General features: G+C 39.1%; 1 long non-coding RNA gene across 1 annotated transcript in view; it reads left to right on the plus strand.

Moving 5' to 3' along the window:
* The window catches only part of LOC137163352 (uncharacterized), a 92,851-nt gene that overhangs the window by 17,248 nt on the left and 51,349 nt on the right, over positions 1-24,254 (plus strand). The gene's annotated exons all lie outside the window — the stretch shown is intronic.

Genomic DNA, 24,254 nt, shown 5'->3' on the forward strand with positions numbered 1-24,254 from the left:
CTATGATCTAGTCAGCTGCTCTGATACTGAAGTTCTCAGTACGACAAAAACGCCAGTAAACAATCAAGGCTCAATCACACTTTTACCCCTACTTTCTGGTGAGTCCATACATGTCAAAAAGAACACTAGAGGAACACCCGCATTTATATGGGGTGCAGGACCTGGTTCTGCTCTGAGAGCTAGTATGAATGGGGAGTCAGGCCCCTGGATACACCTTTTCCTTGTCCCATTTGGCATGCTGTGAGCCCCAGGAATGTAGAAGGGGTGCAGTCTCTGTGCTCCATGGTGTACAAGCACTGTAGTTGTACTGTCTTGTCTGTAGAGCTAAATTTGATTAGGTTTTTTCATGAATTTCTATGGAGATTGAATTGGTGGTGAAGGAGCTTGTACTTTCGCCATGTAGCACCCTGGTTATAAACCATGGTTATTGAAAGGAAAAGACATAAAGGAAATCCAAACTTGTGCTAATATATGGGCAAAAGTGGCTGTACCGACAAACCACTTATTGATATGAATTTGTTGCTTGTGGAAGTGGTGCATTGGAAGCTGAAGATTTCCGCTTGTGAACCAAAACAGTACACATGGTGTATGACTTTCTCTTCTCTTCTTCATGTCCAATATGCCTCTGTCACAACCTGGAGTGACAGACCACTCTGCAGGTGAGAAGCTAGTTGAATTTCCATGTTCCTTCCCTCCTTGGTCTCCCTGCTGAGACTGCCAAGTCAAGTATACCACTTAGTGCAGCATTAACAAGCCTCTTTCTGTGTTCTATGGGGCCTAAGAATTAACAGATTTAATTATGAATTTCCTTGGTTATGTGTATGTATGTATGTTAAATTTGGGGGGGAAGGAAGTTAATGAAAAATACTCTCAAGTTGATTGGTAGAGTTGTAAGAAATCACTCAAAACTGGATTGTGCTTGATCCAAAATCCTGATCCAGTTCTGCAGAATACTGAAGTGTAACCTAGAACTGAACTGTGCATCTCATGCTCTTATCTGTTCACAGTGTTCCCACTAATATAATTTATTTTGTCTGACATTGAAAACAAGTTAATATACTATCGGTTATTGAAACATTGGCCTGATCCTAGAGCTTCCCATTGACTTCAGTGAGCTTTGGAATAGGCCCTAATTGGGGTAATTTGTTAAAATAATAAGGTCTGCATGCACAAATGTGCACCATTATGGCCATATTTGTGACATTCACTCCTGTGCAGAGGGCCAGCACAAGTCCTGTGAGACATTTAAGACCAATTTAGGGGACTTATATGGGACTTGAGTGGTGTATAGGCCTTGTACTAGAACTCTGTATGGAGTGAATTTACTCACAGATACCACAGTTGCACGCACATGCGATTCTTACATGTTTGAAAAGGTGGCCTTGCTGTACTGTGAAGCAGAATCTGACAAAAGGCCCTTACTCCAAATAGAAAGAACCAATTAGACCATTTTTGTTTAACAAAGGGGCAGCTAAGGAACCTGGCCAACTGCTTGTTTTATTTCTTTGTCTTGTAATAGAGTTGCAGTAGTGGATGAGCCATGCCATTAGGAATATTTGCTAGCCATTTGATAATACTTTCAGCCCAGGCTGAGTAGTGGCTCTTTTTACTTTGTAAATAACTGCAGCAAGAATCTGTAAGCACACACAATAAGATGAAATCAGAGAGGCATAGTTTCTAATACTACTTTTTCAAGAGTTGTATCATATTACAGTCATCATGCCTGAAAAAAATGTCGTCTTGCTCGTTGTTTATAGTCCCGTTGCATTAGTCAGTTTCTTTTAATAATTCAGATACAAGTTGTGACACGTTGTTAATTCGATCACTAATAACCTGCTCAAATTGCAAATCTATGTCAGCAGGTTGGTGTTGATTAAGTTGTAGTCACCACTAACATATTGTTTTAAATGACTGATAAATTTTATTTGCTTCAGTGATAGACAGCCTGGTCTATTCCCCCCTCTCCCCCCCGTAAGCTTAGAAAAATTACACAAATGGCCCTGAGGTGGTCCTCTATAGATCTTTCTCTTTCTGTGTTTGCTGCAAAGAGAGCTGGTAACCACTAGAGGGGAGGAGACTGCCGGCTTTACTGAATGCCTCACGGTAGAGCTTGAAGGTGCAGAAGCTGTCACAAGACTGGTTGCCTAACGAAATGGTTTAAAATATGTTATGAAGGTTAGTGTAAAAAAATTTCTTAATGCATTTCAAATATTTATTTCTCAGCATACAGGCTCTTTTAGGGTTATTAATACCACAGGTGAGAGTATCGGAAAAGAAAACCTACCGTGGGAAACATTAAAAAGATTATCTTTGAAGGAAATGTATTAAACCTTTTAAGAAACAAATGTTTTATTGTATGAAAAAAGAGTATCAAATGAAAATATGTGGTGAAGGAATAGCCAACATTTTGGTTCAGATATGAAATCAGATGTTTTGATGGTATGTATTCAAAGTATTCAACTATTCTCCCCTCCTCCCCCACCTACAGACAGAGGGGGAAAGTACTGATGCTGAGGAAATAACTCGAGTGATTGAAAACTTAAACATCTTTCTTATGAACTTTCTAAACATTGTAGGCTGTGACATACATAACTTAATTTAAACCAGAATAGTAACAATACTCTTCTTACAGTCTGTAGCTATAAATATAGGAATATGTTATCTATTTCTGTGGAGATAGATATATAGTTTGACCTTTTTATTTTATTTTAAAGAGTAAAATTCTTGGTATTGTTAAAGAGCTATAATGTAGAACTGTAGCTTGTTACATTTACTCTCCTGAGTGTAATTGCACTAAGATCATTCAGTTTCCATTTGGAAAGCCAGTGGCAATTACTGGAATACAATGTATCATGCATTTGCTCACTGGATATAAAACGTATATACTAATTCGCAATAAAATGTAACAGCTGTCAGTGCATTTTCTGCTCTGTTACTTCAATAAATTGGAACTCTGACTAGAAAATGGGAATATTGCATTTTTACACATTCTGTAATGTGTTTGCTTTTTGCAAATACAATTTATTTTTTTTATGACAAAAATTGTGGTTTGTTATTACTGCTAGTGGATAAATATTCTTATATCAGAATGAATTACACATGGTATCTGTAAAAAAGTAGTAATATTTTTTTGCTTTTTACTGTAGCCTGTCTCCAGTAAACAAAATGTACTTAACCTACTTCTGTCACATACTGGATATATTTTTTACATTGTATTGGCTGTGGAAAAAACTATTTTACTATACCTATGCAGGTGTTTGGATAACTAGTTAACATTTATTGTAGGAAACCATTATTTTCCTGTTAGACATCTTTATATGTATACATATGTACACAAACAGTTCTGTGGAGACAGTTAGCCATGAGTCTTCACATTATGAACTCATGGGTCTGAGTTTTATTTAAAATAAAATGCCTGCACATTTGTGTAATTTTGTTACTTGAGGTCAGACTTTTCACAGATAATTAGCCTTTTACACACTGTGAAATCAACCTGCATTGGTTATTTGGCTAGACTCTTTGCTTCTGTTCTTTATTTCCCAGAAGGTTAACATGCTGAAAATCTAGCTGCAAGCTCATAGTACTGTCTCTTTGTGTTGCTAATTATCCTGTTGCATAATTATTAATATCAGGAGCAGGAAGAGGAAACAAGTACACCAAATAGTCGTGAACGCTAGTGTTCTGGCAGGAAGCTAGTCCTGCATTAATAAAATGTGCCTGTGCCAATATCACAGAAGATAGGAGCGTTCCTTGTTAAGGATCATTTATTAACTGAGATCATCTTTTAGTTCGCCTTGGGGTAATGACTAATGTCAATGGCAAATTTCACAGTTGTCTAGAGAAATGAATTAAATTTGTAATAAAAAGCCCTTCGGCTTGTTGTACATGTTCATTTATTGGAGTAGTTGAACTAGGAGAACTGTAAGGCAACCAAGAACATCGGCTTAATTTTCCTTACATATAATCGTGACCTTTAGCTCCATATTGAAAAAAGTTACCTATTATAGACTGGTAAATTAAATGAGAAGTTCCTCTAATGCAAAATAAACTAAGTGACTGAGCTAAGTTAAACGGCCCTTGAGCCTATGCATTCTGTTGGCTGAAACAAATTCTTTTTTTATACATCAACACTATTTAAGCCGTCCTAAGGTAGTTTGATGTATAAACAGTCAAAGAAAACAACAAAAAGTTTGATATTCAAAAATAGTTAGACGTGTAATAAAGGTTACCATGGATGACTGTAAACTCAGTGTTGTGTGGTGACATTTTGGATATTAAAAACGCAGTTCTCATAGTTTAGCACTTCTAAATATACTCTGTACATTCTTTTATTTGGTATAAACTGGAAACAACCTATATTAATTTATAGAAAGTTAGATAATTTATTTAGGGGGAAGCAAACAGAAGCAATTATTAAAATATGTAATTGTATAGAAGAAATGTGAAATTAATGCACAAGTACCAAAATACAAAGGAAAATGGCACACAATCATATACAGATGAAAGCAAAAGTTATATCGAGCTCTCATCAATTTTTAATAGGGATCAAAGTACACGTTTCTGGTTTTGTGACATAGTTGACTCAGTCAAGGTAATAAACTGTGTCCAGGTACCATGATAATACGGATTTAAAAAAAAATTAGAGGAGTAAGTTTCTCTGTTGTGAAGATGTTCCATATTTTATTAAACACAGAAAGAACATGTGGATTATCCCACTGGGCAGTAATAAAAAATATTCCAGTCATCAAAAGAAAATAATTCTGTATTGCTATCAACATTTAGCAAGGCTATGAACATAGTTCAGACAGAAGCCTCAATATCATACTCGCATGCATTTTGACCATTTTCTGAAACATTTAAGTTTACAATACCACTGAAAACCTAATGTTTTTCACAATCAGTTCTGTGTGTTCAGTATAATCTCTGAATTGTGGTATGTGCAGTTGTTGATGTTAGGTAATCAGATTCATATAACTGATTTAGAAGCTTATTTCCCCCAAAAATGAGTCTGAATATCAGCAGGGATTTTAATATCCAACTCCCAGATATCTATGTGTAGGATCCTGATCTTTTAAAAGTTTTGTACAGATTTAAGATAATCTCTCTGTATTAGAAAACATATTGAATGTTACCTCTTCAAAGTTTGATAAGAATCTGATCATTGAAATACTACTGCCCTGTAAAAATATGAATTTGTATGGGGTGTCAATGGAATTAAAGTAAAGTTTTAACTGATCAAAGAAATATAGTTTTCCATTCTTATCAAGACATTGGGTATGTCTAGTAAAACCATGAAGATCCCAGTTGCAGTATGAAGTCAGTTAAGTTCCCAAGGGGGGGAGGAATGGATTATTTCATGAGGGAGATGAGAATGGAAGGTTATAAGGAATTTTGGCAACTCTTGCCTATATAATCATTGTGTGATGAGCAAACATTAATTATTTTAGAGCAGAAAAAGTTAGACTATGGAAGAAAGGGGCTATACTCAAGTGGGGTATCCAGGATTTGTGGTTGCTCCACAGGGAATCAGTGTTGCTGGGGATCATTGCTGCACCAGTCAGCTAGCTAATGGAATAAATATTCTGTTAAATAGTAAATGGTAGATTTGGAAGTGCCAGGGCACCAATGGCTTTGTTTGTTTGTTTATTTTCTGGTAAAGGGGGCCAACCTTAACTTTGTATTTGTCATATATGTCCACATTTTAATACGTCATCTTGCAGTTTTTTAAAGAATTTAACAGGGGTGGAAACCAGAAAGTTATGAATGCAGGAGAGAAGCGTCATCTTTGTGGTGTTTCTCTGAGAAAACATCATTAGGCTTAGTTTCTTCCATCATTTTAGAAGGTTCAGAGAATCTTTTGCTGCCCGGATTTTAAAACAGCTAATCAAAGTGGAAGCCCAGGACAAAGAAAAACTCTCTGTTAGGATTTCTAAATTTTATTGAGTAAGGCAGATCCTCTGCCTTATGGTAACTAATTCTGAATCCAGAAAATTCTCTAAAAATACTACACTGATTCAGTAAATTGTAGAAAGAGGTTTTGTGCAGCCTCATGGACTACAGTTATATTTCCCCACTAGTAATAATGGAGTAGCCATAGACTTTGCTTTCAAAAAGATTCTTACTGGATGCTATCATTAAAAGTTGTGAATTTTGTAAACAAATCCTGTATTTTTAAAATAAATATTCTAACTCTCTGAGCATGTGAGTAGGGATGTATATAATGTGTTTTATATCTGCAATTTTCATTGTATTGACTTAAGCTTTCGTAGAAGGAGAAAATACATCTAATCAAAGCTGCTTCATAACCTCAAGATAGCAAATGAAAAATCTAGTATATGCAGATCTAAATGACAGTTAATATATATGTGTGTTTGCAAACTGAAATGCAATTTTTCTGCAGAGAGGTAAGATTTGCAGTTATGTTCTTAAGGAAGAAAAAAATCTCATTCCACCCTCAATATTTTTCAGTAACTATGTGACTAAGATAATGTAAAATATTTTTTTTAAAATGCAACAGAACACATAAATTCCACATTAATTCATCATGTACACACAAATACATGCATATGCAAATAAATGCTGACATTGTGGGCAGCAATTAAGATACAGAGTATATTTCTCTTAAAATTCAAGTTCCATAATACACATTTTCAAAACTACTGAGCATCTGCAGCTATTGTTCAATGGGAGTTTTGGGTGCTCAGCAGCACCCAAGAAATTCAGGCTATTTTTAGCTACCCAGATATGAAGGTAGGCACCCAACTTTGAAAAGGTTGGCCTGTCTTTGCTTTCTATATGCAGTGTTGTTTTAGCCAGGATGTTAGAGGGGCAAGGTGGATGAGGTAATATATTTTATTGGACCAACTTCTGTAGCTGAGAGAGGCAAGTTTTCGTTTTCTCACACAGCTCTTCTCCAGATCTGGGAAACGTACTCTGGGCATCACAGCTAAATACAAGATGAAAAAGATTACTTAGCGTAAGTTATGATATTTTCATCCTCTGGACAGACGACCTAAAGTCCCACATAGATTTCCACCACAACTTCAATATCCACCACCCATCCATTAAACTCTCTCTAGAACACTACCACACTAGCATCAACTTCCTGGACAACATAATCAGCTTCAACAATGGAACCTTGCAAACAACTGTATACAAAAAACCCATGGATCACCATACTTACTTTTGCAAATCCAGTACCACCCCAAACATACCAAGAAATCTGTTATCTATAGCCATCCATCCAGATACAAAAGAATAGGTTCCAAGGAGAAAGTCTGGAATATACACCTTAACAGACTTCAAACCACGTTCACCAAACAACAGCACTCCACCAGAGAAGTAGATCGCATCATGGAATGGGCCATTCAAATACCCCGAAATACAGAAATAAAACCACTGCACACCCCACACCAGAATCCACACAGGTATCATCAAACAATTAAAACCCATACTGGTAGGGAACCCATTGTGAAAGAGATTTTTCCTGAACTCCCTCTTCTGGCCTGAGCTTCTCCACGCTTATCATCGGAAGCAAGTTTCCCACAAACCAGGACACACCAACTCAAAGCAGCACTAGACCCTGCCAGAACAACAGCAGCAAAACCTGTAGGAATATCTCATCTGCTATGATGATCAGCACAGTCCACAACACACCTTTCAAGATCCTGGTCCCATACATGCCTATCACACCAGTGCACCAAATGCCCCAATAAGAACAATATGGATGAAACCAGGCAATCTTTACACACTCGAATGAACCCACACAAAGAAATGATGAGACAAAAACACCATGGCACTTGTGGGTGAACACTTTTCACAAAGCGATCACTCCATATGTAATTTCTCAGTCATCATCCTCAAAGGAAACCTGCACAATACCTTCAAAAGATGATCCTGGGATCTTAAATTCATAACTTCAATGTATACTAAAAATAACGGACTGAACAGAGACACTGATTTATTACAATAATCTGTAATCCATTTAACTCCCCCAACCCAATTTCTTTTTTCCATCTCCCTGCCCTCCCCTTCCCCCCCCCCCCCCCGCATGACTCAAGAGGTGTTAACAGGCCACTTCACCTTGAATGGTCCCTTGAAATATGTGTTAGAACAGACTGTTTTACATAAATTGCTATCTTGTATTTCGCCATAATATTCTGAGTGTATTTCCCAGACCTGAAGAAGAACTCTGTGTAAACTAGAAAGTTTGTCTTCCTCAACAACAGTAGTTCATCCAATAAAAGATATTACTTCACCCAACTTTGCTTTTTATTACAGTTATACTACAGTCGCCTATGGGAAGAACTTTGGTCTGAATTCCCCAAGCTTTCAACTCATTAAAAGTAAATCAGGTTCTCTTCTCTATTAAATAATTTTCTTTATTTTAATTTTTTTCACAACCCTAGAATTACAGTTCATAAAGCATCAAGGGAGGAATAAAGCAGAAAGGGGTGCGGCTGTCCAAAAATTATTAATTCATTCCCCCCCCATCTCTGCTGTAGTATAGACTTTATGCTTATTCACAGAGGGAGTTTAGAAATGTTTTTAGAAAATGCAGATGTGCAGAGCCTTCTTAATAAGGATGGGGAAAGAGTTTGTGCTCCCCTTTTAACCAGTCTCTCACCTCAGCCTTTTCAGCATGTAACCTTATTCTCTGTGGGATTACTTGGATGAAAACCAATTAGAGAACTGCTCACACAATATAAATGCATACAGATTAGTACAGATTGAACAGTACCAATGCCAAGTAATCATACACCATATAAAGTCCTAAACAATATAGATATTAAGGAATGATGGGGAAATAGATTTATATTATTGTCAGAAAACTGAGAACAAAATGCAAGCAGTACAAAACTCTTTATTTAAATAATAAATAAAATATGGGTTTGTTTCCTTTTTTTCCTTTGTGGCAATCTGCCCATCGGCAAACCAAGCATATATTTTTATTGCTTAATTTACCACAATGAAAAGCCAACCTATATGTGTATCTAAACACCTCACATATCTTCTTGATAACATTGCTTTTTTCTCCTTTAACTGCCTGTCTCTCCAATGGCCTCAAATGCAGTACTTATTCTCTAGATGGGAAGAGGGTGAGAAAATTGTCTCCTTTGAGATTGATGCTATTCCACTCTACAGACTAAGCAGCCAGGGACTCAGAATACAATTATGTTATTTGAATGCCCAGCTATAGGACTGAGAGACCTAAATATGCTCTCAAGGTTTGATCTGCTGGGTGGAGCTTGCAAGGATGACTGAAAGCCATGGATAGGTTTTGTTTTGATTTTGGATTCTAGCTTTTAATTACTTAAATTCCAGTGATATGAGTGTGTTATTTCTCTTCTCACATTATTTCCCATGGAACGACATGGAGTGATGGGAAAGCAAGGGTCTGCTGCAGTGTAAATGGTGTCTTCTGTTCAGACTCTACGATAACTGGGTTCTTTCTTGAGACATCGCTGCATGTTCTGTTACATATGAATTGCAAAATGTTTTCAGGATGAAAAAAACTCAAATTGGAACAAGACTTTATAATAAGCTTTCCTACTGCCTTTGATATTTCTTTGTAATACTATTAACCATGGTGAGATCTTTTGGAATGTTTAAAGTAATATCACATTTTGATCAGCCTAGTGTGATTTTTCAGCCTTGTTTGTTCATAGTTAAAGCTATCTGTTATTTACTTTCACATTTAAAGGGTCTTCACTCTTGAAAATCATTTTGTTTTACTCAGTCTGCAGTTGAAATGATCTTGAATTAAGTGGCCTGCTTCATTCCCTCTTCTAGATGTTTATTCAACTGATTCCTTAACAGCAGAACTAAATTGTCCTCTTAGTAGTATAAGAAATGGGAGATGGATAAGAACCTTATTTAGATTTAATGCTCAGATAAAGTGAGAGAAGAAAAAATACAGGCACTCCCCAAAAAAGTTTTATTCAGATTGGCAAAAAATAACCTGAGTCAACTAAAGGAAACAGAATATTTTACGTGGAGGATGGTGCATGCATTGGCCCTCTCTAGAGCAGCTGTACTTTTCAGACCAGCCGTGATTATGTACTTAATTTTATTCTGAAATTGTTTATTATAGCATTCAAAAAAAAAAAGCTAATTACAGTAGTAACTCCCTCTGCTACACAGTGTCTGTCTGTCTCTAGCTTCAAAGAGGAGAGCTGAGAAAAGAGAACTGTGCCATCATAGTTATCACAGAATTTTAACTGGATCTGTATTCTGGGGATGGATGAGGTGTATCTCAAATACACCCATTAAGCTTTCATGACATCATTTTCTGACTATGAATCTGGGCCAAATTTTAAAGATCTTACTCAGTACTTGATCAGTCTGACCCTTTGTTCATGGGGATCATGCCCTTGCCAGGTGGAGGGCAGGAGTCTCACTGTCCATTCTCAGCCTACTAGTGGAAAGAGCCACTGACTGGGCAAATCCAGGCAGCCTGGCACCTTATAGCTGGATAGTCATGGAGCTGGGGAGAGCAGCAGGGGGCTTAGCATCTGGTTTGGAGGCACAAAACCCTGCCCTTTCAGTGGATCCCTGAGGTCTGTAGCTTTTGGAGATTGGGCTGATTGTATCTTTCATAGAGGGTATCGGGGACTAAATCCCACCCCTTCCCAAACAAAAATATTTATAGGGAAACTGAGGGAGAACTCAATGAGTTTTCCTGCCACTAAGTCCCTTCCTATGGTAAACTGTAAGGATGGGGGCAACTGGGTCCTAAGATTTTACTCAGCTCTTACTCAGCCCCCGCTGAATTGCGTGGGAATTTTACATGAGTAAGGATAAAATAATAACAGAGTGAAGACTTAAGGGTTTGGCCACTGAAAAATAAACAAATGCTTGCCCTTAATATGCTGTCTCTATTTTAATTCTTCTATATATCCCAGAATGCCAATCCTCATGCAAGGCACAGGCCCATAGAGATTAAAGGTGGGAGAGACCTATTAGGTCATCTACTCCTCCCCTCTGCCAGAGAAGATTCTAACTGACAATATAGTCTTAATTGCTTTGTCCAGTCCAATTTTTTATGACGCTTGCTGATCTCTGGAAACACAGGCTCAGGCAACAAAATATTTTAAAGGGGGGAAAAAAGTGCTTAGGGAAAAAGAGTCTACTTACATATGACAGGATATGGCAGTGGTTCTCAACCAGGGGTACACATAGCTCAGGGGGTATGCACAGGTCTTCCAGGAGATACATTAACTCATCTGGATATTTGTCTAATTTTACAACCGGCTAAGTAAAAAGCACTAGCAAAGTCAGTACAAACTAAAATGTCATACTATACAATGGCTCTGTATACTATACACTGAAATGTAAATACAATATGTATATTCCAATTGATTTATAATTATATGGTAAAAATGAGAAAGTAAGTAATGGTGTGTTGTGACACTTTTGTATTTGTATGTCTGATTCTGTGAGCAATTAGTTTTTATGTGAAGTAAAACTTGGTGTATGCAAGACAAATTAGACTCCTGAAAGGGGTACAGTAATCTGGAAGGGTTGAGAGCCACTGGGATATAGAACTTGGAAGGCTGACTTTTTTTGCAGTCACAGTAACCATTAGGTCAGGGCAAGGGAAGAAAGTTTGAGCCGATTAATGGAAGGTGCCCATAGTTTTGGCAATATCACGGCATGTGCTATAAATAATGGTACAACATTGATTTTTCTAATAGCATTTTATATTTTTCTATGTAAAATAAAAGGTGTTCTGAAAACAAAGGATGGAAAATTGTACCTCAGTGGACAAAGGAGAGAATTGGCTGCCCAGGATAATAGAAGTCTACTGTATCTCTATTTTTGTTTCATTTATATGAAGCAAGGCAACATGTTGCCTACTAATTCTCTTTAAAAGCCCCACTGTCTTCTGAATCAGCTACTGGAAAACAGATGCACTAACTAGAAATAAATAGAATCCCAGCCCCATTGAAGTCAATGAGAGTTTTATGATCAACATCAGTGGGGCCAAGATTTCACATGATAGGTCAAAAATCTGTGCTATAAATTTAGTAACATAACTAACAAATTAGCAGAACTTCAGTCACACACTAGAGGTGAGATTCACAAAGAATCTTGGGTGCCTAGAAAATCACTGGATTTACAAAATTTGAGTTCAGCAATTAGGCTCCCTATCAAGGGTTATTCTAGCTATAGGCAGATTAGGCAGCGGTCTAAGACAGCAAATTTGTCTTGGCTGTCCCTCCGTGCTGATGAGGCAGCTTGGCCAAATTTGAATTGATTACCAGGTCGCAATGACATTAACTCATTTTGGTCCAGCCACTATTCCATCAAGACACAGGGGTAACTGCTGCCATAGGCTTATGAAGAGATTGCCTAGGGTGTCATTGCTAGGAGATAGGCACCTCAGAATGGGATTCAGAAAACCCAGATTGTTAGGTGATTCCTTACCTAAGCTAGACAATGGGAGATGCCAAACTGAGGGATACGTGCTAAGTCCCCCACCCCTTGAATAGCCTAAGTCCAGGCTGCAGGGAGGTGCCACCCTCTGCTCGGGCTTCTCAGCCATATTTTCAAGAAGCCCAGGATGATGGAGCAGGACTTCTCTTATAACTTTTATCCTAGTGGTTAGGATACTCACCTGGGATGTGGGAGACTGTTGTCCAAGTGCCCCCTGCACTTGAGGTTGAGAGAGGATTTGAACAGGGCTCTGACACCTCTTGGGTGAGTGCCATAGTCCACAGGGCTATGGGATATCCTTATTTGGGGTTCCCTAAGTCTCTCCTGTTGAAGTGTTCCACTGGATAAATAATTTGGAAAAAATGGAGCAGGTTGACTGGCTCCTGGGGCTCCCACTTCCCTGGTAAGTGGTCTAACCACCAGGCTTCAGTCATCCTTGTGTGAGTCCCCTCTGCCTCTATCTCTCTCTCCCCAGCCCCTGGGCCAGAGAGAGAGAGAAAGTATGAGAGTTGCTCTGTAGTCTGTACTTTAGAGCTCTCACCTGGCAGGTGGGAGACCCACGAGCCAGTCCTCTGCTCCAATGACTTTTTTTATTTAGCTATCCATAGAGTGGAACAGCTTCAACAGGAGGTATTGAGATCAGAATATCTCATAGCCCAGGGGACTAGGTCACTCACCTGAAGGATGGCAGATCCGTGTTCAAATTTCTTCTCTCCCTCCAGCAAAGGGGGACTTGAACTGGGGATCTACCACATCCCAGGTGAGTACCCCAACTTCTGGGCTACAATTTATGAAGGAGGTCCTCATCTCTCTCCCCACAGCTCTTTTCTGTAAGATTATATATAGGGACCTGATCTGGTAAATGATGTCTCAACATACTTTCCATATTGGGCCCCACAAGCGAGTTAAGCAGAGGAGCACCTATCCTTTCTCAATTTGTGCACTGCTTTGGGACCTAGATGTTCAGATGCCCAGTGTGTGGCTGTAGTGTGTATGCTCAAAGGCAGAAAAATAGGCACCTAAGGAACTTTTGCTGTAGAAATGAAGGTGGTGAGTGAGCGTAGGGACATATAAAGCTAGGGACAGCTGAGTGGGAGCTTTGTGAATCCCAATGAGGCCTGATTCTGGGATTTAGGCACTTAGGTACCTAAGTTCTTTTGTGTGTCTAGCACCTGTCCCACAATATTTGGAAATGCAATACAGGTTTTTCTGTGACAGGAATAGAAGGGAAGAAATACTGAGACTCATCTATTTGCTGAATTATCTCCTGACTTATTCTCATTTCTAACAGACCAACACTAACCCTAGCTATTTATTAATGAACCCCTATTTTTGGAAACCCAATTTCCAGCATCACACAAAGCAACAATCTGAAAAACTATATTTTTATACTTCCTTATAATATTCCATTAGTGACCTTAATTGTATTAGTAATTATTTTGGAATATATTAGTGTTTGAGTCTTTTTAAATGCTATCATCAAAGGAAGTAGTGTCAGGGCATTATCTGATTTTTGGTGGAAGGAAGTTTCATAGTGAGCTTTCTTGGTGGCAAGAGGTAGTTATGTCTCCTGCCTTTGCAAGCTTCCCTTGAAGGGATATCAGTCATTTAAAACAACATTACCATAATATTGTAAAGAGGGAGAAAAATTAATTTGGAAAACACAAAATTCTGAGTCAAGAGCCTTACCAGTATCCTTAACTCTGACAATGAATGCTTGATTCTTCTCCCATTTACACCAATCTAAAAAAAAACTCCATGAAAACATAAAAATGATAGGATGCTCTACCTCCATATCCACCTAAAAAGAGTACTGATACAGTGAAACCTATATAAAACTTTTTAAAGAGATCATCCCAAAGTTGCTTGAACTGTATACAGATTTAGAAGTTCACCTTTGTTAGATGACCACCTGTATTAAGCACCGTTTTTTTTTTTTTTTGTGATTCCTTGAGTAGACACTTCAGATAGATTTCAATATTGACTACAAAGGAAGAAATTATACAGTCTACATATCTGTCTCAGTGTGTGTTACTGATTGTCTCCATCAAATTTTGACATCAATTTATGTAGACTAGACAAGATAAAATTGTGTGTTGAAGAGGAAATGTAGTCTTCTAGTTAAAACACAAGATTGGGAGTTAGTTGTTCTGGGCTGTATTTCTGACTTTGCCACAGATTGACAGTGTGACCTTGGGCAAGTCATTGAATTTCTCTATGCCTCATTTTCTCCATCTGTAAAATGAGAATCATACGAACTACAAAGGAGTTGTAAAGCTTAATTCATTATTTGAAAGACCCACTAGTTCCTCTCATGGACAGTGCTTTAGAAGTCCAAAGTGGTGTTAATATTTTATTTGATTATATCAGCACACTTTCTAGAAGGTTGTATCTTAGAACAAAAATGGGGAGGATGGATTTGGTAGACTAAAGGTTTTGTGTATGTATGAAATGGGGTAGTAGGGTGAAGTATATTAGATTCTTGGGTCAATGTTCCAAGAACGGGGAATGGTGGTGTTTCTGTGGCATACAAAAATATGAGGTTTGTATATTTCACTGTTAACCGTTAGAGGGACTGGAATATTGTCTGTGACTAATCATGAGGTAGGTAGATGTGGAAAGCTGTAGGTATAGTTGTATGTGAGGTGAAGGAATTTGTAATCACTATTGGAAATTAGCTGAACTCTACAGTGGTTGGGAGAAAAGGAGATGGATGGTTCTGGCAAATAGAATATGGGCATGGATATAGATCCAGAGTTATATATGCTTATGGACTATAGCAGTAATAGTCAGGACTTTTATTAAATGACTAGCATTTCCTACATAAGAGACCCAAAATGTTAACAGTGGAAGTTTGCTCATCTGCTCAGAGAGCTTTGTCATGTGTAGTGCTTCAGACACCGGTTATGTCATTGTCTTCCTGTGTGTGGGAGACAATGTAAGCTGTTGTGGCTACAGTATATGGATGAAACCTAATTCTTCATTTCTATTTAATCAAAACTGAGCTGTATGGTCACTTCTGAGGCTGCAGAGAGTGCATAGAGACAATGCTTGGGTGTGTAAGGGGACATGAAGGTCTGATGTAGTAACCAATCAGATGGCCCAACACAAAACTCCACTGTAATTAGCCAGCAAGGGTGAGGGCCCCTGCAGCCCTCCCCAGGCAGCCCCAAGTCTAGCTTTCACCACCCTTTTTTCAACATAAGGTTGGCCAGTGTGGATTATAAAAGTCTAAATAATATTCAGAGGTAATGTTCTATTTACTATCTTATTACTGTGAATTGTCTTTGTTTTTTAATGTGGCTACAAAATTGGCCTAATTTATCATAACTTAAATAAATAAATAAAAATAAACAATACATAAATAAGCATCTTTGGAAGATAGGCATGCTGGGAAATTTCAGGAAAATTGGTTATGTTTTGGTAAAGTGCCTGAAAGAGGTTTCTAAAGAAGTGCTAACGACTGCTTTATTTATGGTGAGATGATTTGGTTTATCCATGATACTGAATTTGCTCTTCATGCACTTGTGTTTTCCAGCAGGAGAGAGGAGCTTTTTCTAAGTGTATGCCCCTGTGGGCATTACACGGAGAATGTCTACCTGAGCAGCTAGTATAGTATCCACTACTGTACCTGTCAAGGCATAGGAAACACCGTGAGCAAAGTTTTAATTTTCATTTCAGTACAACATCACAAGCTTGAATGGTAGCAAAGAAATTATATCTCATTAATGCAAGGTGAAGAAGAAGAGGAGAGATAATGTGATATCAGAGCAATATAATGAATTTCTGTTTTAAAAAAAAATCATATGATGTTGTTTTTGCTTAAATGACTATTCTAGGCACAATGGGCAGACATTTTTTTTTCCATTTCAATTCTAACAAGAGAAGTCATATTTCTCTAACAGAAAATAAACAAGGAACATACCTATATCATATATAATATGTGAAATACAATATGAAAAGCATCGCACAAGCACCTGTGTTCTCCAAGTCACAGTATATATTTTTGACCTTTCTAGAAAGTGACATTACTCTTTATTTGTGGTTGTTACTAAGCTCCAGCTATAGTTCATGATCCTTTGTCTGCAGCCCAGAGCACCCATGTCAATAGATATCCAGTGTGAGTCACCTAGGGGAATGCCCATAGTTAAGTTCCTGGAGTTTTTTCACCCCTGTAATGATTCCCTGGTTTTGAGGGGATGGACTGATGTAACAGATGCTGGAATCATTGATATTACAAAGGGATGAAGGAGTGAATAAGTGATCTGGAATGACGTCTCACCTCAGAACCACTGTGAACACTGATAACATCAGTGTCAGGAGATGGAGGGCATCCTGTGGGTTGAGAGAGGATCTGAACAGCTGTGATCTTGGGAAAATACTTCTGTGTTCTTGATTTAGGTGAGCCTTTCCTTCTGCTGAGTTTGGGGCCTTCCGGGGTGCAGTGAGAGGGGGTCAGAGAGCTCTTTTCCTTGTTTTTTCATTAGTCCCAGGTGGAAGAGATACAGAACTATATGGGGCACTGCAATAATCCTTTTGCTAGCCAATCATACAGGTACGGAATAGCCTAGCTTTAGGTACGGAATAGCCTAGATTTTGTTTTCCCTGAGGGCAGTTGCTGCCGCTTCTAAGGCCTTTGTAAACTTGCTGCAGAAGCAAGTCCAAATATGAGGCAGTGGTATTGGCATTGGCCTTATCTGAAGTCACAATGAAAATATCTGATGGGATTCAGCTGGCCCTAAATCTTGTCAGTTCTCTCAGATGACCAGCTGTGCCCACTTGTTGATCCCAGCTCACCTGGCAGCATGTTCATATAAAAATCTCCTCTGAGACATGCTGTGATTTAATCAGAAAAGAGTCAATCACTGGGAAATCCCATGCCACAGAGTTCCACAGCATATGCAGTGTTATCAGTGTGGGTAATTGGAATCCTGGTGCAAAGGACCGGAACATAGGCAGTCTGGCCTACTGGTCACAGCTGGGCTGAGATTTGCCCACCACGGCCAGGAGTTGCCAGGCTGGAGTTGGAATAATCACAAGGCCAAGTCCCATAAACAAGAGTCAGGATCAGAGTTGGAGACCCGAGATCAGAAGCAGTACCAGATTAAAATCGAGAGGCAGGAATCAGGATCGAAGTCAAGCTGGAGTCAGAGACTGGAGATCAGGAGACAAGGCGAAGCCTGGTGTTGCAGCAAGCTAAAGTAAGTGTCATTACCCAGACAACTTCTTGGGGCAACCCCTAAGGTTAAGCAGGGACACTTGGCCAATCAGAGGGTCGCATGGTACTGTCACTCTGGGTCTCTAGTGCAATGCTTCGTGTGGCATCTGCTCTCCACAGTTCTCCCTGTCTGAGCCTTTGCACCATCTCCCAGTGGCACTGTGGGAATATCAGATGCCCCAGGCTCTGCTGGCTTGGGTTCTAGTTCCTGCACCCTTACAGCTAGTCCACAAAGTAGACCAGGCCACCTAAACAATAAACTAGAAGGTAGACTGAGTACTATTTGGGCCAGAATGCTTGCATAGCAGTCGTGAAGGAGCACATGATAGTGGCTTGAAGGAAAATCTAATCAAAATGTGATCACCATGCACTTACGAGTGCAATCTTGTAGGTGGGCATGTGATGCTACAGGCAGGCAAGGAGAACTGAACAGCTCACCAAATGTCTTTCTTTTTTAGTTTTTATTTATGTTTTATGTATTTTCCCCCACCAAATTCCTGAGTGTAGCAAGGTAAAATGAAGCTTCCAGCTGAAAATGTCCTTATTAGTGCAGATGCTGTTTTGAAAGATATAGAATACTGGTCTGGTAGAATAATCTCAGGAAGTGGGAGTCTTTGTCTTGTGTGTTTGTTAAGCATTTTTGCTTCCCAATAGTATGATACTACCAGACATAGCATTCTTGTGGTAGTCAAGGGAAATGGTGGAGGTTAATACCCAGGAAATTCCTTCCTAAAGAATGGAATTTACTATTTTGGATTTTAAATTAAACTAGTCTCTCTTTATATAAATATTTGTGAAAGGAGGGGCTGTCTTTGAATGAAACACAATTTACCTGCACAGAAAGTTGTGTGGAATCTTGTTTTCAGTTAGTTTAGCTCTGCTAGCACTTCTCTTCTTTAGGCTTTGGATTTCGTTCGGAATCAAATGTACATTTCTCTCTCTAAGTTTAACTCACACAGAGCCAGTAAATGGTAATTCTGTTTCCATCCTGACGTCGTACAAAATAACCTCTTCATATTAAGATGACTCTGCTTTTTTGTAAAAATGTGTCATTCAGGTCAAAATCAATACATATCCAAATCCTTTGTGGCAAGAAAATATGGATAAAACGCTTTGAGACAAAATTTTAAAAACAAACACTGTAATTAGCTTTTATTTAGTCTTTTTTTAAAAAGACAATGATTTTCATTTCATATGGAAATGTAGATTTCTTCAGAGTAATTTTATGTTCTTTTTGGTTTAAAGCAACTTTTCCCTTTAATTACTGAAATATGCAGTTCTTTCTGTTTAACACGTAATACCAAATCAACATACTTTCTCTTTTTTTCCCTGAGAACAGTCAGCAGAAATTGTGTTCCAAAGTGCCCTGAGAAAAGAGGAATTGGGATCTCAAGTTAGACTTTTTTGCCACCTTCCCCTTGTCACTTCCAGCTGTAATTTAAGCGATCAGCTGTAAATTATTAAACAGATAAGTATAAATAATTCACCAGTCAACAAATAAAGTGACAGTCCATTAATCAGTTTCTGTACATGCACATAGTGTCATGCTGTAGTCTGTGTTAGGGCATGAATCCTGCTGAGGTCCACAGGCTTGCAGGCTGTGTTTCTTCTTCTCACCTCCATGTATCTCTCTCATTGTTTATAACTTGTTTGGACAAAGTCAGAGAAATTCCTCAACTCCTCATAGTGTGCAGTGAGGCAATTTTTAAGGCCTTTACAGCGCAAGTTAGAGTAGCCTTGTCTTAGAGCCCAAAAAGGCCCCTATTTCTTCTCGCTGGCACAACTGAAGATTGAGTCCAGACGTTCTAAAACCCAGTTTAGTTTATTATAGTGTTGGATGCATCCTATTGTCACACAAGTTAGACATGGAAGAGACCTGTGAGGTCATTCTTTCCATGCCACATTACAGACAGACTAACACAGTCCTCTGGCCAACAGTGTCAACTCTGATGCTAGTTTAGACTTCTTCTAAATAGAGAAATTCTGTGTTAACCTCCATGCAGTCCACGAAGAAAACCTCTACAAGAGATGATCCTGGATCATCTGCAGTCTCCATTAAAACACTCAGTCAAACTCTTATACCACATAAGAAACATTTAGTCACAAAATAATTAAGGCATAAATGGTGATTGTAAAGCATTGTATATTGTAAGTGCAAAGTATTAAGGTTTGCCAATGACATGTGGCAGGAGTTCTGGCTTCAGTTGCCTTTAGGAGACAAACATCCACACCTCACCTTTCACTTCAGGTTAAAAATGTGCATTTTGCAGAAGTGCCATTTCAATCTGCTGCACACTTGCTATGTGAATCTCCTGAAATTTTGAAAAAAAGTCCAGTCTGAGTGTGCAAATACACATTAGATTTTCTCACTTTTTCCAGATTCATACTAGTTACATTCTTAAAAGGTTTCACCCCAATATCTTACTGAGGCTATGTCTACACTGACGGCAGCAAAGTCGCCTCTGTCAGATCAACTTCTCTGGATCGACTGAGCAGTCAATGAAGACCCACTCAGTCGATCCAGAAATCGACGTATTAAGACCACCTTCTCAAGTGGTGTAGTGCTGCGTCGACGGGAACGCGGTTCCCAAAAGTGCAGTGCAGTGAAGATGGCGCGCAGAAGAGGAGCAGAGAAGTCGACAGGAGTTACGCAAGATTTTTGCGTAGCCTGCATAACTCTGGTCAACTCCCACGGAATCTCCAAGGTAAGTGTAGACAAGCCCTAAGACTGTATACCAATAACCAGAGAGCATTACAGGTGACATTGTTTGTTAGGTTGACACAATGTGCTCAGTTAAGTTGTTAGTATTTGAAAAACCTCTGCCAAAATGTCTTGTAAGAAATGCTGTAAGGATTTTCACGTTTTTAAGCCACAATATGACATACATACAGATAAACTTGTCATCTTCTAGCCAGAAAATCTAATGCAGATGTTGAGAGTCTGGGTTTGCAGTAAGACATTTTGATCAGAAAGAAAGGAGAAATGGCTGTTAGCAACTTTCCACTCTTACCCATGATGGAATGCAAGGGAGATTAGGCTGCTGCTGAGGAAAAGGAGGATGATTTATTATTTATTATTAATTATTTTGTCATAATGGGAAGACTCAAAGAGGCAACTGAATGGAAAAGAGAGATCCTAGGATAACATATAATAATATATATAGTAAAATATTGTGTACATATGTCAGGCTCTCAGATCATCTGATGCAGAATAAGATAATATTACACACATCGTTGGTAAAGGTTATATATGAATGCTATTTGTTTAAAACACTAGGCTAAGGACAGAGAAGAACAAACACATCAATATGTCACAAGACAAGACAGCTCACAGTCGCATGTGAAATTGGGACTATCTGATATACAAATGCTAGGGTGAAGGTGCCAAGAGATCCCAAATTACATGGGCTATATGGTCTTTGAGGACAGCAAAGGTGAATCCATACTCAGGTGAATCCATACTCAATAATATACATCATGTAGGTGCATGGAGTTGTTCATAAAGGTGACCATGAGAAATAGCAAGCAAATAGCTAAGAGAATCCTTTGCCAAATTCCTCATGCAGTGTGATAAACTATACAGATTATTGCAAAATAAGACAAGCAGGGGATGGAGCGGGATCTATCTTTGCAATGCCATGGAATCATATTAAAGCTATTCTTTCTCAAAGCCCTTAGGCTGAACTGCATATCTGAAAATGAGGATTATGGCCGAAATTTTCAACTAGCAGAAGTGGTGCAGAAACCATGCCTCTTAGCCAAGACATAGTTCTATTTACAGTGATTGTGGAAGAAGCCAAGACAGCTCAGAGTGAGTCAATAAAAATCAACAATCTCAGATGTGACCTCTGATGATTATAAGATCACAAAGACACAGTTCTTGGATAGGAGTGCCTTCCAAGTCTGCAAGATTAAGACAATATAACATTAGCCATATATAGAACTGGTACCAGCACCCTTAAAAGCAGAGCTCACAGTGAAAACTGAAAATCTCATGGAACAAGGTTCATAGGCTCATGGGGCTAGATTCAGAAACAAACTTAGGTGTGGTAATTCTCATCAGCACCACACCCAGCTTTTAGGCAATAGAAAATCAGTGATATACATAAAGCCTGAGTTTGGTGACTAGGCTCCCTTTACAATGTATGGGGAGGGACAGGCACCTCACAATGGGATTCACAAAAGCCCGGGTAACTAGGAGGCTCCTTGCCTAAACTAGCCAATGGGAAGTGCCAGGCACAGGCATGTGTGCTAAGCCCCACCCTTCTTCCAGAGATAGGCGCCTTAGTCTGAGATACAGAGAGGCACCTCTGTATGCTTGGGATTCTCAGCTGAAAACCTTCTCCTGACATAAGATATCAATACCATTTTTGCAAGAAGCCAGCAGGAGAGGGGACAGGCAGCAGAGGACCTCCCTCTTAACTTGTATGAAATGGTTATGTTACTCACTTAGGATATAGGAGATCCCTGGTTCAAGTCCCCTCTACCCAAAGTAGAGAACAGATTTGCACAGGCATCTTCTGTCATCACCTGTCAGGTGAGTGGGTCCCCTAACCACTGGACTATGGGATATTCTGATGTGAGGCTCCCTCAGTTTCTCTTTTTGAAGCTATTTCACTGTGGATAAATAATGAAAATATCATTGGGCATGCGTACAAGAGAGAGTATGAGAATGATGCTGTAAGCTGGTGTTTAGTGCACTCATCTGGGAGGTGGAACGCCCCGGATCCATTCCTCTGGCTCTAATACATTTTTTAAATTATTTAATAACTGCAGAAATTTAGGTGTTGAATGACTTTAGATGGCTAGAGAGTTCAGGGGTATCTGAACAGGGGTTTTGTGAATCCTACTGGGGCCTGACTTTAGGATTGAGGTGTCCAAAGTGGCAGTTTGGTGCCTAAGTCTTTTTGTGAATCCAGCCCATAGGTTTTAAGGACAGAAGGGACAATTGTGGTCATGTAATCTGCCCTCCTGTATAACACAGGCCATAGGACTTCCCTTAATTAATTTCTGTTTGAAACTAGAGTAGGTGTATTGAAAAAAGTCACAAGGCCAGTCGATTGGATCAGCAGTATGGTGGGGTTTAGAAAGCTGGGCAAGCAGACGAGCTTCATCAGTCCTAAAGAGCTCAATAACACACTCAAATGCTTATACTGTTCCCTGCAAGCCATCATTGAAATATTGCCAAATCAAGCAAACACAGAAGTCTTTTCACCCGTAGGTCCCTGAAATGGCTTCTGGCAAGCGAAACTGGATACAGAAAGCAGTTACTTGTCAACTTTCTGGACCCTCTTTGGGTGATATCAGTTGTCTCATCATGCCATACAGGAGTGCAACTGTTTCAGAAGGTATCAGCAGTGATAGCCCAAAGGTTTGTCTGGTGTGGATATCAAGGCAGGTGACTATTTTTTATGGCTGTAGGGAAGGCATGAATGAACCTATAACTAACCACAAGCACAAGTTTTCACTGGTAGTGAGGGCAAGGAAAAACAATCTAAAGCAGAACGGAAAAAATAGATTGACCATCCATTGTTCCCCATATAGTACTGGAGAGCTCTTCCCCACTGAAAGGATGCATCCAGAGCTAGAGAAAATATAAGCAATTCTGGCTATGACTAAACTAAACAATTGGCAAGCAGAGTAATGCTTTGTGAACTAATTTGCAAAAATTTTTCCTCTCCTGTCGGATGTGTGTAAGCCTCTCTGATGACTAATTGGGAATGGTGCTGTCTGGGAATGGAAATCTCAACTTGGCAAAGCAACTGGAAAGAGAAAAAGACTCTGTAAACCTTTACTAAGGTCCTATTACGTCAGTGAGGATGCCACAGTGCACTGTGATGGCAAGTGAGAAGTGAACCCTATCACTTGGAGGGCAGCCTGTACCTTTGGTTTCAATATCCCCTTCAGTTGTGCGAAATGGAGTGTGGACCAGCATCTGGGCCTTCATTTTTGTCAGACAAAAGTTTTTGCATTCTGGTGCACAAGAGGACAGATGCTATATTTAGTAATAATAAATAGTAGATACCAGCTCAGAGTCACCACAAACAGCCTCACTTTAGTCCCTGGTTGTTATGCAATTTGCAGGATCCCAATCCACAAATGGGAATGAAGGAGTCTTTTCTCCTGTGAATGCAAGCATGGTCATTTCTTTTGCTTGAATGCAAACTGAGCATGAAATTACAATGTGAACCAGACTGAAGGGAAAGGTTCAGAATACTGTGAGAAACAGACCTGGGAGAGTTCATACAGCTCTAATATACAAATAGGAGGCATTTTACTTTCATTTTGCCACATGTATCAGCATACATGTGTATGCTGTGTATAAGCACAGTACAATACCATTCCACCAGGAGTGATCAGAGTTGGCCTATGCTAATTAGAAACCTGTTTAGGAGCCATATACATATATCATTGGGTTTGATTTTAAAAATGGTTCTTTCTGTGTCGATAGACTTTCTTGCGCCTGTAGGCAGATGAAGAATACCACCTTAGCTGGCAGAAGTATTTAGCTTCACTTCTCATATCTCACTCCTAAAGGATGTGGAGAGTTATCCTTTCTTGGCTACTATCCCTTTTCCAGTCCATCAAAAATAAACTC

The sequence above is a fragment of the Emydura macquarii genome, unplaced genomic scaffold, assembly GCF_026122565.2.
Source record: "Emydura macquarii macquarii isolate MOO-44397 ecotype Brisbane River unplaced genomic scaffold, CSIRO-AGI_Emac_v2 contig_2531, whole genome shotgun sequence".
NCBI lineage: Eukaryota > Metazoa > Chordata > Testudines > Chelidae > Emydura > Emydura macquarii.